This window comes from Schistocerca americana, chromosome 3 (genome assembly GCF_021461395.2).
Source record: "Schistocerca americana isolate TAMUIC-IGC-003095 chromosome 3, iqSchAmer2.1, whole genome shotgun sequence".
NCBI lineage: Eukaryota > Metazoa > Arthropoda > Insecta > Orthoptera > Acrididae > Schistocerca > Schistocerca americana.
Window position 1 is genome coordinate 638,206,642 of NC_060121.1, and position 13,758 is coordinate 638,220,399.

The 13,758-nt window shown below is 42.1% G+C and overlaps 1 pseudogene; it reads right to left on the reverse strand.

Annotated features, from left to right (window-relative positions):
* Positions 1 to 13,439: 13,439 nt before the first annotated feature.
* LOC124608675 lies at positions 13,440 to 13,557 on the reverse strand (annotated as a pseudogene).
* Positions 13,558 to 13,758: the final 201 nt, after the last annotated feature.

The window sequence follows — 13,758 nt, forward strand, 5'->3', positions numbered from 1 at the left end:
AAACCCATATATCCACTAATTCTATCTTCTACTTCTTCCCATACAACAGCATTCCAGTCCCCCACGTATATTAGATTTTCATTTTCCTTTACGTACTGAATTACTCGGTCAGTTTCCTCATATACTTTCTCTGTCTCATCAGCTTCAGCTTGCAACGTCCGCATGTATACTGGAAGCCGGCCGATGTGGCCGAGCGGTTCTAGACGCTTCAGTTTGGAACCGCGCGACCGCAACGGTCGCAGGTTCGAATCCTGCCTCGGGCATATATGTGTGTGATGTCCTTAGGTTAGTTAGGTTTAAGTAGTTATAAGTTCTAGGGGACTGATGACCTCAGATGTTAAGTCCCATAGTGCTCAGCGCCATGTATACCGGAACTACTTTTGTCGGTGTTGGTTAGCTGTCGATTCTGATGACGACAACCCTATCACTGACTCCTACAAGCTCTCCGTGCAACTTGCTACTCTGCCTCCTGATGGCACGTCTCAGCAGTATTCTGTCAGGACGACTGACATGTCCCAGCTTCATGTGGCATATGTCGCTGCCCAAGCCTGTAGACGACTTCGTATAATACTCATGTTAGTATGGTGTTGTTATGATGCTTCGTGACATGTTGTTTCTCAACGTCATTTAATTTACATGCCATATATCTATGAGACGAGATCACACTATCTTATATTTTAATTTGTTGCTTTTATTAAGTGCATGAACTGGTTGTTTTGAACATTCATGTATTACATTAGTTGTTGATGATGCTAAAGCTATATTCTTCTACATTTGAGAAATTCTGTTACTTTGTTATTCGATAGTACGCAGATACCATTGAATGATGGCCTTGGGGGAGTGGTAGCGAGTCCGGTCGTGGTTTTTAAAATAAAAAGACGAATGCAATTGATACTGGCATTTTATTCAAGATAATCTAATAATCATGGTAGGTTGGAATGCAGCAGAAGTGAAGGAACAGAAGAAAAAGTTACGGGAGAATATGAGCTTGGAGGTAGGAATGAGAGAGGAGAAAGACTAAGTGGGCATTGCAATAAATTTCAGTTAGTAACAGCAAATAAATTGTTCAAGTATCACACGAAGAGGAAGTATACTTGGAAAAGTGCTGGAGATGCGGAAAGAATCCATCTGAATTAAATCTTGATCAGTAATTCGAAAGTCAGATGTTAGGCTTTAAACGGTACCCAGGAGCAGATATAGACTCAGCTCATAATTTAGAAATGATGAAGAGTAGGCTGAAGTTTAAGAAGGTCGTTCGATAGAATGAGTATGCGAGGAAGTGGGATGCTGAAGTATTGAAGAACGATGAGATCCGTTCGAAGTTCCCTGAGGCTTTAGGGGGAGCAATAATGAATACTACAGTAGGCAGGTCAGTTGAAGAGAAAGGGACGTTTCTAAAATGGGAAATAACGGAAGTTGAGCAGACAAACATAGGTGCAAACCAGGTAACTGCGAAGGAACCTTAGTAACAGAGGAAGAACTTATGTGATAGACGAAAGAAGGAAGTACGAGATAGTTCTGGCAAATTCTGGAATACAGAAGTATAAGTCACTTAGGAATGACATAAACAGGAAGTGGCCGGAAGCGATGGCTGCTGGAGAAATGTGAAGAATTCGAATAAGAAATGATCGTCGGAAGGACTGATTCAGCATATAGGAAGGTCAAAGCAACTTTCGTTGAGATTAAAAGCAAAGGCATTAGCCTTAAAAGTACAGTTGGATTTCCATTTTTAAGCGCAGACGGGAGAGCAGATAGTGAGAAAGAGTGCATTGGAGTCCTCTACAAGGGAGAGAACTCGTCTGATGGTATGGTTAAGAAAGAAATAGGAGTCAGAGTTTCGTAGAGGTTTGTAGGACTTCAGATCAAACAAGGCAAAAGGGTCAGATAAACACATCTCAGGAATTTCTAAAATCATCAGCGGAAGCGGCAAGCAAACGACTATTCAAGTTCTTGAGTAGGTAGAATCTATGAGTTCATCAGACTTTCGGAGAAACATCATCTACAAAATCCCGAAGGAAGCAAAAGCAGGTAAGTGCATCGAAGAAATAATAACGGAACTAAAAATTCAAGTGAAATGATATTAATGATAAGTTTCACTGATGACATTGCTATCCTCAGTGAAGAAGAACAAGAACTACAGGAGGTGTTGAAAAAATTAACAGTCGAATGAGTACAAGAATATGCGTTGAGAGTAATCCGAAGAAATATGTAAGTAATGAGGAGTAGCAAAAATGAGATTAGCTATAAATTTAACATCAAAATTGGGTACCACAAAGTAGACGAAATAGAGGTTTTCTGCTGCCTTGGAATCAAAATAACACATGATGGACGAAGGAAGTAGGACATGAAAAGCAGGCTAGCACAAGCAAAGAGGGGATTTCTGGGCAAGAGGCCTGCTACTATTAAACATCGACCTTAATTGGAGGAAAAATTTCTGAGCATGTACGTTTGGAGTACAGCATTGTATGATAGTGGATCATCTACTGTGAGAAAATCTTCAAAAGCAGATAATCGAAGCTTTTGAGATATGGTGCCATAGAAGGATGTTGAAAATGAGGTGGACTGACAATGGATAAGACGGAAAACATTTACAAGAAGAAGTGACAGATTGCTAGAGCATGTGTTAATACGTTAGTGAGTAACTTCTATAGTACTGCAAGGAGAGTAAATAATTGTGGGCGTGAAAGGCTGCAAGTGCTGCTCTGAAATGAAAAGATTGGCATAAGGTGGAATTCGTGGCGCGCTGCATCGAACCAGCGAAAGACTGATGAAACCACCGATCTTCTAAAAGAAAAAAGTCTATACAGTATCTAGTTACTTATTTTTTCACTTGGTGGTTTAGATGTCGATTTACAATTCTATTGTAGAGCAAACAGCCAGCGGAACAAGAAGTAAAGCTGACCTTTGAGAAGTGCCAAGTGCCGAGGAACAGTAGTTTCTAGATCAGCCCGCATGTTCACCCGTAGCAATGGTACAGTGACGACTGCGTGGAACAGTCAGTCGTGGGTAGTTGTTAGTCGTCTGTCACCGACTGAAGCAGCAAGACGGACGGAATGTAACGATGTGTGTCATAAAGCTTTACGCTGAAATCAGTATGACTTATATTATTCGGAGAGCAATCGAATCGGAATTGAGAATGGTAGTTAATGTTAAATGTGAAATATTATTCGAGATAGTGGCATAGAGTATTTTGAATTTTTCGTGGAGCTTAATTGTCTACAATGTTGGTCGACGTGAACAGTACACTCAAAAATTTTGTTATCTTCAGGACAGAAAAAAATTCTTTACTTAATGAATTCTTAGTAATGAATATATAAAACATAAGATTTTCCAAACCTAGAACTGTAGCGTGTTTAGGACCGACGCCACACTCATTTGGAACGTTATACAGGGCTGCAAGTCGGAGGTGATACCAGATGGTGCTTGGTATAAGGGGGAGGAGGACGAGTGGTACCATTTTGCTACGTTACACAATGGGAACTTCAGATTGTTGCTCTAGAGGTGACTGTTGGTGTTCAACGAGAGATGTAGGCTACGTGGTCTGCCTATTTCTATCCTCTCCCTTTCTTTCGTCTGCAATAACACAAGCCTAAAACTGTATTGTACAGCCGGCCGGAGTGGCCAAGCGGTTCTAGGCGCTTCAGTCTGGGACCGCGCGACCGCTACGGTCGCAGGTTCGAATCCTGCCTCGGGCATGGATGTGTGTGTCGTCCTTAGGTTGGTTAGGTTTAAGTAGTTCTAAGTTCTAGGGGACTGATGACCTCAGGTGTTAAGTCCCATAGTGCTCAGAGCCATTTTTGTATTGCACAAGAGACTACCAAAATCATCAGTATGTCACAGCTAAACTGCGTCAATTTTCAGTGCGTCACGCGCACTCGCTCATGAAAATGGGTCGCAACTGCCGCGATGGAAGTAGTGACAAATCTGAAGTCTTCGTTAAGCACAGAACTATGGTAATTTGACAGAAATTCACCAAAGCTGCGTAATATGAAGTAGCACGAAGTATGAAAATGTAGTACATCACATGACTTTCCTGAGGACGTATTCGAATTCTGCACCTTTTGATGAAGCCTGTCACGGGTAGTAAATGAAATATTTTTTAAGCTTTCAGATGCCGAACGAGATAAGTACAGACTGATACAACTGTTTTTTTTCATGAATTTTTTATTCCAGTCGTTAATTATTTGACACCATCCAGCATCCCTTCTTATCTCTTGCAGCTACTTGTGTGTCTTCTTGTTTCATATATTAACATCCCCCTTTATTAGTTTTCTTATCGAATCATTGTCTTCCTATATTGTTTTTTCCCCCTCTGTGCTCCTGACTGTCTCCTTGTAAAAGATTTTTCATAACCTTTATTCCTGGCTGAAATTTGTGGTGCCTCCCGCTTAGCCCGCTTGGAAGAATGATGTCGTTCTTCCTTCAGTCCTTTTACATGATTACATGATCTTGCTCCCTAAAAGGTGGATTCTTATTTTCTTCTTGTACTGTGTCTCTAAATTTAGGTGTTGAGGTTGTTATTCTCCTCTGTTACTATCATTTACCACGTAACTCTTCTCTATAAAGTTTGAAAGTGCTTATGTCCGTTCCGAGGCACTGTTGCTGTCATTAGTATGAATCTTTTGCGCTTGCAGTAGAGTTTTATAAGTTGGACCGATTGACCGATCCGACGGTTCTTAGTGGAATATGTTATACATTATTGATACAAACACAGACGAAACTGGCGTAATATTCTACAATATTTATTAATTTATTTGTACAAACTGATTTTCGACTGTTAACGTCATCATCAGGTACAAAGATAAATGTGAAATTTTTGTTGGATCAGAGATTTTAAGTTAGTGTAGCTACAGAATACGTATGTCAATTTGTTTCCAAAGGTTTGCAGATTTTAGAGGAATACGAATTTTATTTCAAAAATATAAATGCGTCTTGACGCTTTTGTTTACTGGATGGAATTAACTATGTATGACATAGAAAACTCTCGTTTCACTGCGTACTTCAGTTGTTAAAATATCATGCTCTTGCTACTGGGACTACAAATTCATTCTTATCTCCTCTCGTGGCACCAAAAATTCAGTTATCGATTGACGTTGAATCCATACTCTGCTGGATCCACACCTTTCCTTGAATTTCTACGGATGGCGAACATCGGTCTTCCTTCTGCCGAGCTATTTTTCACGACCTTCGTGTTGACAAAAGAACGTGGAATTGAAAGGACACGTGGCGTTCATTTAGCGAGAGAAACACCCTTGCTTTCTGTTTGCTGAACAAACAACCCTTAGCGAACTTTTAATAAGCCCCGCTTATCATAATATCATGATATATGGAACTCCAATTAGTTGAGATATTCCTGCTGTCAATATTCTCGCGATACGTTACCTAATTCTCTGCGTCCACTTTTGCTTTTCAGTTTGACGTTGTCAAGTTAGTTACCCACAGCTCTGCATATTCCTCTGTTTTAGTTAAAAGGCATTGTAAGAACATGTAATGGAAGAGCTTTATTGATGAAAATATTGTTGTATTAACTTGTTTCCGTGTACATACTTTTTTTCTGAAAGCAAGTTGATTTTTTCAGGATTCCCGTACACAATACTATTCCTTACTCTTTTGACTAAAAAATTCTATTTTTCAACATAATCTCCGTTCAATGCGACGGTCTGAACGCCACCTTACTGGGAGGGCACTTAGGATGGTACTACTCCATTGGTCGACTTCGGAGTCAGCGTCTTGCTGCATCAGTAACCCCATCCTCTATGCACTGCTTCCTGCGGAGGGCATCATTCATTAGGCCTAACAGATTGAAATCGGAAGGTACGAGATACGAACTGGAGGGTGAATGAGGAAGAACAGTCAAATGCAGTTTTGTGAGCTCTTCTGAGGTGTGCAGACTTTTATGAAGGCTTATATGGCGATAGAGAAGGAAGTTCCCTTGCGTGTGCCGATCACCTCCAGTGGGAGCGTCCACACGTTGCAACAATGCAGGATTCGTAGCTGCGTCCGGCCGGTCGGCACGGGGGAGAGCGGACAGAACTGCGCGACCTTGTTGCAATGATAACAGAAGCCTCGTACAATGACTCACAATGTCAGGTCTCTGTAGACATTCTGTAAGGGCCTACGAATATCTGCGATGCTCCGGTTTTCCGTCAAAAGAACCTCATCGACCGTTCTCTGCTTGCAACAAACATTCGTTAAAGAAGTCATTTTGTAGGAAATTCATGAAACTGTAGGGACTGAAGCGGGAATATTCCACGAAGTTCCACAACAAATTCCTCATTTTTTCAACCGAAATTGGCCGAGAAAAAAAGTGTGGTGCGTTACTCATTGAACATCCCACGTACATGTGGTGATGGTGAGGATGTACGCTTGTGACGCCATACATTGTCTGAAGGCTATCAGTTTGTCATTGTGAAGATGGGCTGCTTTCGAAACGCTTCACTATAGAATTTCGAACAAACTACCATTTCAAACGACCCATTTAGTATTGACAAAAGAAGTGCTCTTAATCTTATCTCATGGTCACAGGCTTCATGTGCAAGTTTATGTAACAACTTTAGTGGCCAATAACTACTTTTCATCCTATGCAGAATGGAAATCAGTCCTGCTTTCGCAGTTTCGAAACTTAATTCAAAGCTTTCCAAGCCCAGTGTTCTTGCAGTAGTAATCTGTATTATGAATTCTGTAAATAACAGTGCTCATCTGCCTGAGGAGTACATCAAAAATATTCAACAACAGCTATATTCAGTGCTCTGTGATCATACGGGAAACGCTTCTGTACTTGACATCCTGAGCGTACGTAAGTGCAGTGCCTGCTAGCCCTCGAAGGTCGAAGCAAGTGGAGCAAGTCGATGGTGTATTACAAGGCGGCATCGTTGGCAGCAATCGACCTACTGACCCCACCCCGAGCAGCAGAGTGGTCTCACAGCGGGACCACGGGCCCGGAGAGCCTTCTCAGCTGGCCTGCCGCGGCGGATTACAGGAAGGGGATTGGGCTCTGCACGAGACTCGAGGGCAGCAGAGAGGCTCTCTCCTTCACGTTATCTGTTCGACTGAGACAAAGAGACGATACTGCGTCTCACTCAAGGAGCGCGCGTGCAACAATTACTGTTTCAAAAGAGGTCAAATGAAAAGAATGACATTTTCCTTCAAATGCAACAAAGATAGCTGCAAACTATTTTACTTGACTCGTACTGATTGCATTGATTCACAACGAGTCCGTTTCGGCGGTATTGTCATTTTCAAATATTCCTGTTGAGATGTTAAAATTATTATAAGGTATACTTACATTACATTATATTATACTTAAGTCTAGGTGAAAAGGCGTCCATGTTGCATCCTGGAGAGAGTTTCCGGTCTGGTAATATATCGCTATTATGAATCATGTAGTTTCTTTTGTACTGGACATTTATTGATTTCATATAGTAGGGGAGACTGGGTACAGTTGAAACACAGGACGGTTTAAACAAAGCTAATATCTCTGGAACTGTTATTCAGGGATTGGGGGGCCTAATGGAACAAAAGAGCGGACGACAATTCCGAACACGAATCTCAGTGTTGCGCTGCTCCCAGTGCATTGTCGTAGCGTACAGGAGGCCGTATTGTTTTTCTACACAGAAAAGTAAGTATTTTACTTCTGGCTTTTATGCTAATATTGTGTATTTCATTTAAGTCAAAGTACTGAGGGTTTGTTTGTGACTTTAATGAAGCTTGTAGAATTCGGCATAATGACTAGTTTTAATGCGTTATTATTACTACCGTTCCTATAAACTCTCTTGTTTCAAAGGTGGGGTTGGGTACGGTTGAAACAGTAAATATATTATTTCGTTTTGTTTTGTAGATGCCGAGGGTGAGGGTGAGGAAGACCTCCAGAGGGCAGGTTGATTTGTCGAAGTATAAGGATGCATATGAAGAGGTGAATGCAGGAAACTCACTACGTAAAGCAGCGGACAAGCATGGAATAAACGACTGTTCTCTACTCCGGTACATACGAAAGCTAGACGCGACTGGCCAGGACGATGAAGGTATAGGATACAGAGCCCCCAACAAAGTTTTTAAAGAAGAACAAGAACAAGAACTATCAAAATATTTAATGCGATGTGCTGATATATATTTTGGTCTGTCTAAAAAAGGGGTGAGAAAATTGGCTTACGAGCTTACAATTAAGTATAATTAATCACGACAACGAAATGGCTGGTGAGGAATGGTTTCGCATGTTTATGAGAAAAAACCCTGAACTGTCCGTACGCGCTGCGCAAGCTACAAGCCTATCAAGGCGACTAGCTTTAATAAAACTAACGTCGATGCTTTCTATGACAATTTGGCCATTGTTATGGACCATCATAACTTTGAACCCCAAGACATATATAACACCGATGAAACAGGCATAACCACTGTTCAAAAATCAGACAGAGTTGTAGCCAGACGCGGTGGTCGTCAAGTAGGTTCAGTAAGTTCAGCTGAAAGGGGTACTTTAGTGACAGCAACCTTTGCAGCAAACGCCATTGACAATGTTATTCCTCCACTCTTCGTTCTTCCACGAGTGCGTTACCAAGACTATTTTGTTAGGGGTGGGCCAGTAGGGTCTGCTGGAACTGCAAATCCCTCTGGTTGGATGCAGGATGAATCATATATGAATTTCCTGGAACACTTCAAGAAGCACGCGAATGTATCTCCGTCTCATAAAGCGTTACTGATACTTGATAACCACTCCTCACACATTCATATTGAGGCACTGGATCTTTGCAAGAACAATGGCATTGTCTTACTGTCTTTCCCTCCCCATTGTTCTCACAAACTCCAGCCACTCGATCGATCTGCATATGGCCCTTTCAAGAAGGCTGTAAACTCGACGTGCGATGCACGGATGCGAAACCAACCAGGACAAACAATGTTCATCTACGACATTCCAGGGATTGTAGCCTCTGCTATGCCCCTCGCTCTGACATGTTCCAACATTCAAGCCGGCTTTCGCAAAACGGGAATTTACCCATATAACCGGCAGCTGTTTATGGAGCTCGATTTCGCTCCTGCATTTGTAACGGATAGACCCAATCCTGGAAATACAGCTGAGTGTGCAGTTGTTCCTGTAATTAATGAAAATCCACCTGAAGATGAAACACCACCATTAGACCTGTCGCCTTCTCTTTTAACTGAGGAACTAGACCTAGTAGCAGAGACAACAGTTCAACAACAGGGTATTAATAGCTCACCAGTTCCATCAAACCAGCAAGAAAACGTTGATGAACGTCAAGAAACTTCGAATAGACCTAAAACACCTACACTGTGCAGCAGCATTAAGCCTATCAATCAGGAAACTTTACTGAGACCCTCTACAAGCACACAAGCAATTTCTAATGATGCTGTTGTATTTACACCGGAAGCAGTACAGCCTTTACCGAAAGCACCCCCGAGGAAATGTAATAGGCCGAAAGGGCGAAAAACTAGAAAGTCAACAATTTACACTGCCACCCCAGAGAAAGAGGAGATAAGAATAGAACATGAAGCAAGATTGAAACGAGAAAAGCTAAGCAAGTGAAGAAAAGATTGGATGGAAGAAAAGGAAAAAAAAAATTTCAAAACGAAGAAAAAATAGCACTCAGCAGGAAATGTCATCAGAAGAGGAAGACTGATACCGTATTGTTTGCTTATTGTCATATTCAGAGAGCAGAACCGGAGAAAAGCGAATTCAGTGTATTTCTCGTAAACAGTGGGCTCACGAAGAATGCACAGAAGGTGGACTTAGCTATGTTTGCCACAGCTGTGACTCTGAATATTCAGATTGACCCCAAGCAAAAATTTTATTCTGTAAGCTTATTTGTTTGAAGAAATGTTTCCTTTTAGTCTTTTCGTAATGTTCATTACTTGTCAAATGTTATTTGGAAATGTCTTTATTGGTATTAAAACCTCGAAGACTGATTAATTTTATCACATAGTGCCATAATTATGCATATCACCAGAATTAGCCTACTTTTAAATAAAACAAGTTGCAATATTAGTCTATATTTTGTGTTATTTGCATGTGTTTCAACTGACTCAAATCACTGTTTCAACCGCCCCTGGTATGGGGACGGTTGAAACAAAATGGATATTTTCTTTTTTTAATTTGTATAATGTAAAAATATGCTTTGCAGAAAGAAAAGTGCTATTGCCTTGTGTAGGTAGAACCGCGCTCTTGCATTTGACATATCATTATTGTCGATTGGTTTATAAACAACAATAATATGAACGATAAAAGCCAAATTCCCTTCAACTGCACCCAGTCTCCCCTACCTTTTGAAACTTATTTTACAGTTTTGGCTCTAGCGATGCTTTATGTTCGCAGAGTATCTAAATTATGTCGCGGAAGTTCAGGGATGGTGTTTGAGTTTCACTGACTGTAAATTTACAATTATGTCACGGAGGCAAGAAAACAAGGGATTGGGGCTATAGGCTTACGCTGTACGTTGTTTTGAAGCCAAAGTGAGCGGGTCCTGCCGCCATCTTGAATAGCGCAAAACATTAGCAGACTGTTGATTACGATTGCTTCTTGTTCATTATTTCTGTCATGTGCACGCAACGGCTCTCTTAAATACTAAAAATACAGTGATTAAATGAATAACATAACATAAGGAGGCAATTTCGAACGTTTTTCTGTTCTTGATGCGTCATTTCTTGCGATAGGCCACATTTGGCCTCGATAATGTAAGTTTTTTTTTGTTAATAGTTTCGAATAACCAAGAAGAGAAGGATATGATGCGAAAAGGATGCTTTCGTAATGCAATTAATTCCACTTTTATGAATTTGTTCCCCGACAGAATATGAAGATGTAACTTAAAAATCAGTGCTTGTTTGTTTACTGGTACCGCATCTTGTGCGTAACATCTTCAGCTTCCAACTCCTATGCGCAACATTTTTAAAGTTCACGTTTGCAAAAAAGGCTTACCTACGTGCTCTTTAGTAGCCGTTAAATGTGTGCAGTGAATATAGCATGCCACCGTATCTTGCACATTTCAACAAAGTGAACAGTTATTGAAATGTCAAAGAGACAGAACTGCTCAGAGGTGTACCTCAGTAGTGGACCAAATTTCATATCACCCTACTCTGAATTGTTGCCAAATTTATTCCAGAGCGAATGGTGGTATCACCAAACTCTACATGAATGACAAATTTATTCAAGAGGGAATGGCGGTATCACTCAAATCTGCATGGTTGCCAAATATATAACTCCCCTTAACCTATTGAGCTCTTTTGATTGACAGGTCCGTAACCTAATGTAATGTTTCACTTTATCTCAGACTGATAGCAAATTAATTAAATTGTGACAGCTGACTTCACATCCTCCTCTCCTTAACCGATAGTTCCGCTAAGTGGTTTGTGACCTCCAGGGGATAATCCCTCCATCTCTCTCTCTCCCCCACCACCTACCTCACACCTCTGGGAACTCCCCTCATCATTTCTAGAACACTTTTGATATCAAATAAATTGACTAATTAATGAAATCTATCAATTAATTACCCCCTCCACCTCCTCCTAGAAAATTCCCCCCTTCCACCACCACTTCTCTCCCCCCCTGGAAACTGCCGGGTCTGTGATTGAGAGGAAGAATCCCACGACAGGAAATTCAATTACATAGCAAAGGATATACTGTTTATTTATAAAATTCAGTTTTCAGGGCTCAGATATCTGTTTTATATGACGATAAAAGGTCACATCAAGCGATTATATGTCCTAATTATATAATTACACTGCTGTAGATTGGAAGCATTGTCTTGTTGGAAAATTTACATGTGTGTGGTCACCTTAACATGCACGGATCGAATGAGCTAGAGTACAATGCCACTACCAGAGGCCATCCCACCCACCCCACAGCTCACCTCCTACCTCCCTACCCCTCCCAGGAAAAGTTGGCAGGAGAAAGACTCCCTCTGTGCTTGAGAGGAAGAATCTCATAATACGAATTTCAAATAAAATTCAATAACACAGTGAGGAATATTCTTCAATTAATCAGTTTGTGGGAGACAGCGCTTCCCCTCTTGGGTAGAGCTCAGTTTTGAACCCCTCTCCTCCCGCAAGATGTAATAATTGTTAGCACCGAGGAATGAAGTGCAGTATAGAAGCTACCGTTCTGGGTCTCCCGTGTGTCTGGCGATCGCCAGGCCGCTTGCGAGACGGTAAAAATCTGCTCAGTGTTCCAATTACACATCACGCTACGAAATTCCGTCACTTACAGACCGGATATCTGAATCCTTTGATCTCATGCCTACCAAACAAAGCATCAAATGGTAGCATGCTGTTGATCAGGAAATTCCAGATTCGCATCGTGTCTCTGTCTCTCTCAAGAGGCCACTTCCTGTTTGTCTGTCTGAGCCAACGCCTCCAGACACACAGGCGGAGGTTTTCATCTCCACTCAGAATGCTAATGACTAATGACCACAGATGTTAAGTCCCATAGTTCTCAGAGCCAGCCATTTCAGAATGCTAATGCTAGGGACAAACGGAGAGGTGATGCAATTTTGATATCAAAAAAGAGGGAAAAATTAGGTTTGCTCTATCATACCAAATTAATTGCTTAACAATTTACAGGAGTCAAATAGATCACTTAAAACCATCAACCATATGATGATACTTCTTTGAAATAACAACATATTTACAACGTTTGAGGATCACACACAAACGTTATGCAAATCAAGTAATGAAATTTCCGTAACAGATAGATCACAGCGCTAAACATATCTCAGATCTTGTATGCATCGACGTTTGAGAGCCGCGCGGGATTAGCCGAGATGTCTAGGGCGCTGCAGTCATGGACTGTTTGGCTGGTCCCGGCGGAGGTTCGAGTCCTCCCTCGGGCATGGGTGTGTGTGTTTGTCCTTAGGATAATTTAGGATGAGTAGTGTGTAAGTTTAGGGACTGATGACCTTAGCAGTTAAGTCCTATAAGATTTCACACACATTGGAACATTTTTTTCGACGTTTGAGAGCACGAACACCCCCTCTCCACCACAACGTTTCCAGTAAACATATGTGGTGAAAAAAATCCTACCCATCACACAAACACGCGATCACGAAGTGTGCACTGTCCGCCGACTGCAGGGTCGTCCCGTCAGCGATGGCCGGGAGAGACCCGAACCCATGCCAGCCATGCTGGCGGCTGCACGATCATGCCCCTGCATCCACACGCCCACCGTATCAAACGCTTAGAGGTCGGAACACCAAGCAGTCAACCGATCAATTTTCATAGGGGGAATAATAGCACTCCGTCATCAGGCCACAAGTGGCCCATCGGGACCATCCGACCGCCGTGACATCCTCAGCTGAGGATGCGGATAGGAGGGGCGTGTGGTTAGCACACCGCTCTCGCGGTCGTTACGATGGTTTTCTTTGACTGGAGCCGCTACTATTCGGTCGAGTAGCTCCTCAGCTCCTCAGTTGGCATCACGAGGCTGAGTGCACCCCGAAAAATGGCAACAGCACATGGCGGCCTGGATGGTCACCCATCCAAGTGGCGGCCACGCTCGACAGCGCTTAACTTCGGTGATCTGACGGGAACCGGTGTATCCACTGCGGCAAGGCTGTTGCCCAGGGGGAATAATCGTCGAGCACAAACACCCATCATATTGAATCTTCTCACCCAACACACACGTCCGCTTCTGTCACTGTTCACTCAGCACATGGGTCCCTTCTCCAGCCCCCGCTACCGAGGACAAAATCAGACAGGTCGGCGCATTCTTCGTACCTGTCACAGTCTGAGCTAATTAGAGACTTCTGGTCACCGAAGCTT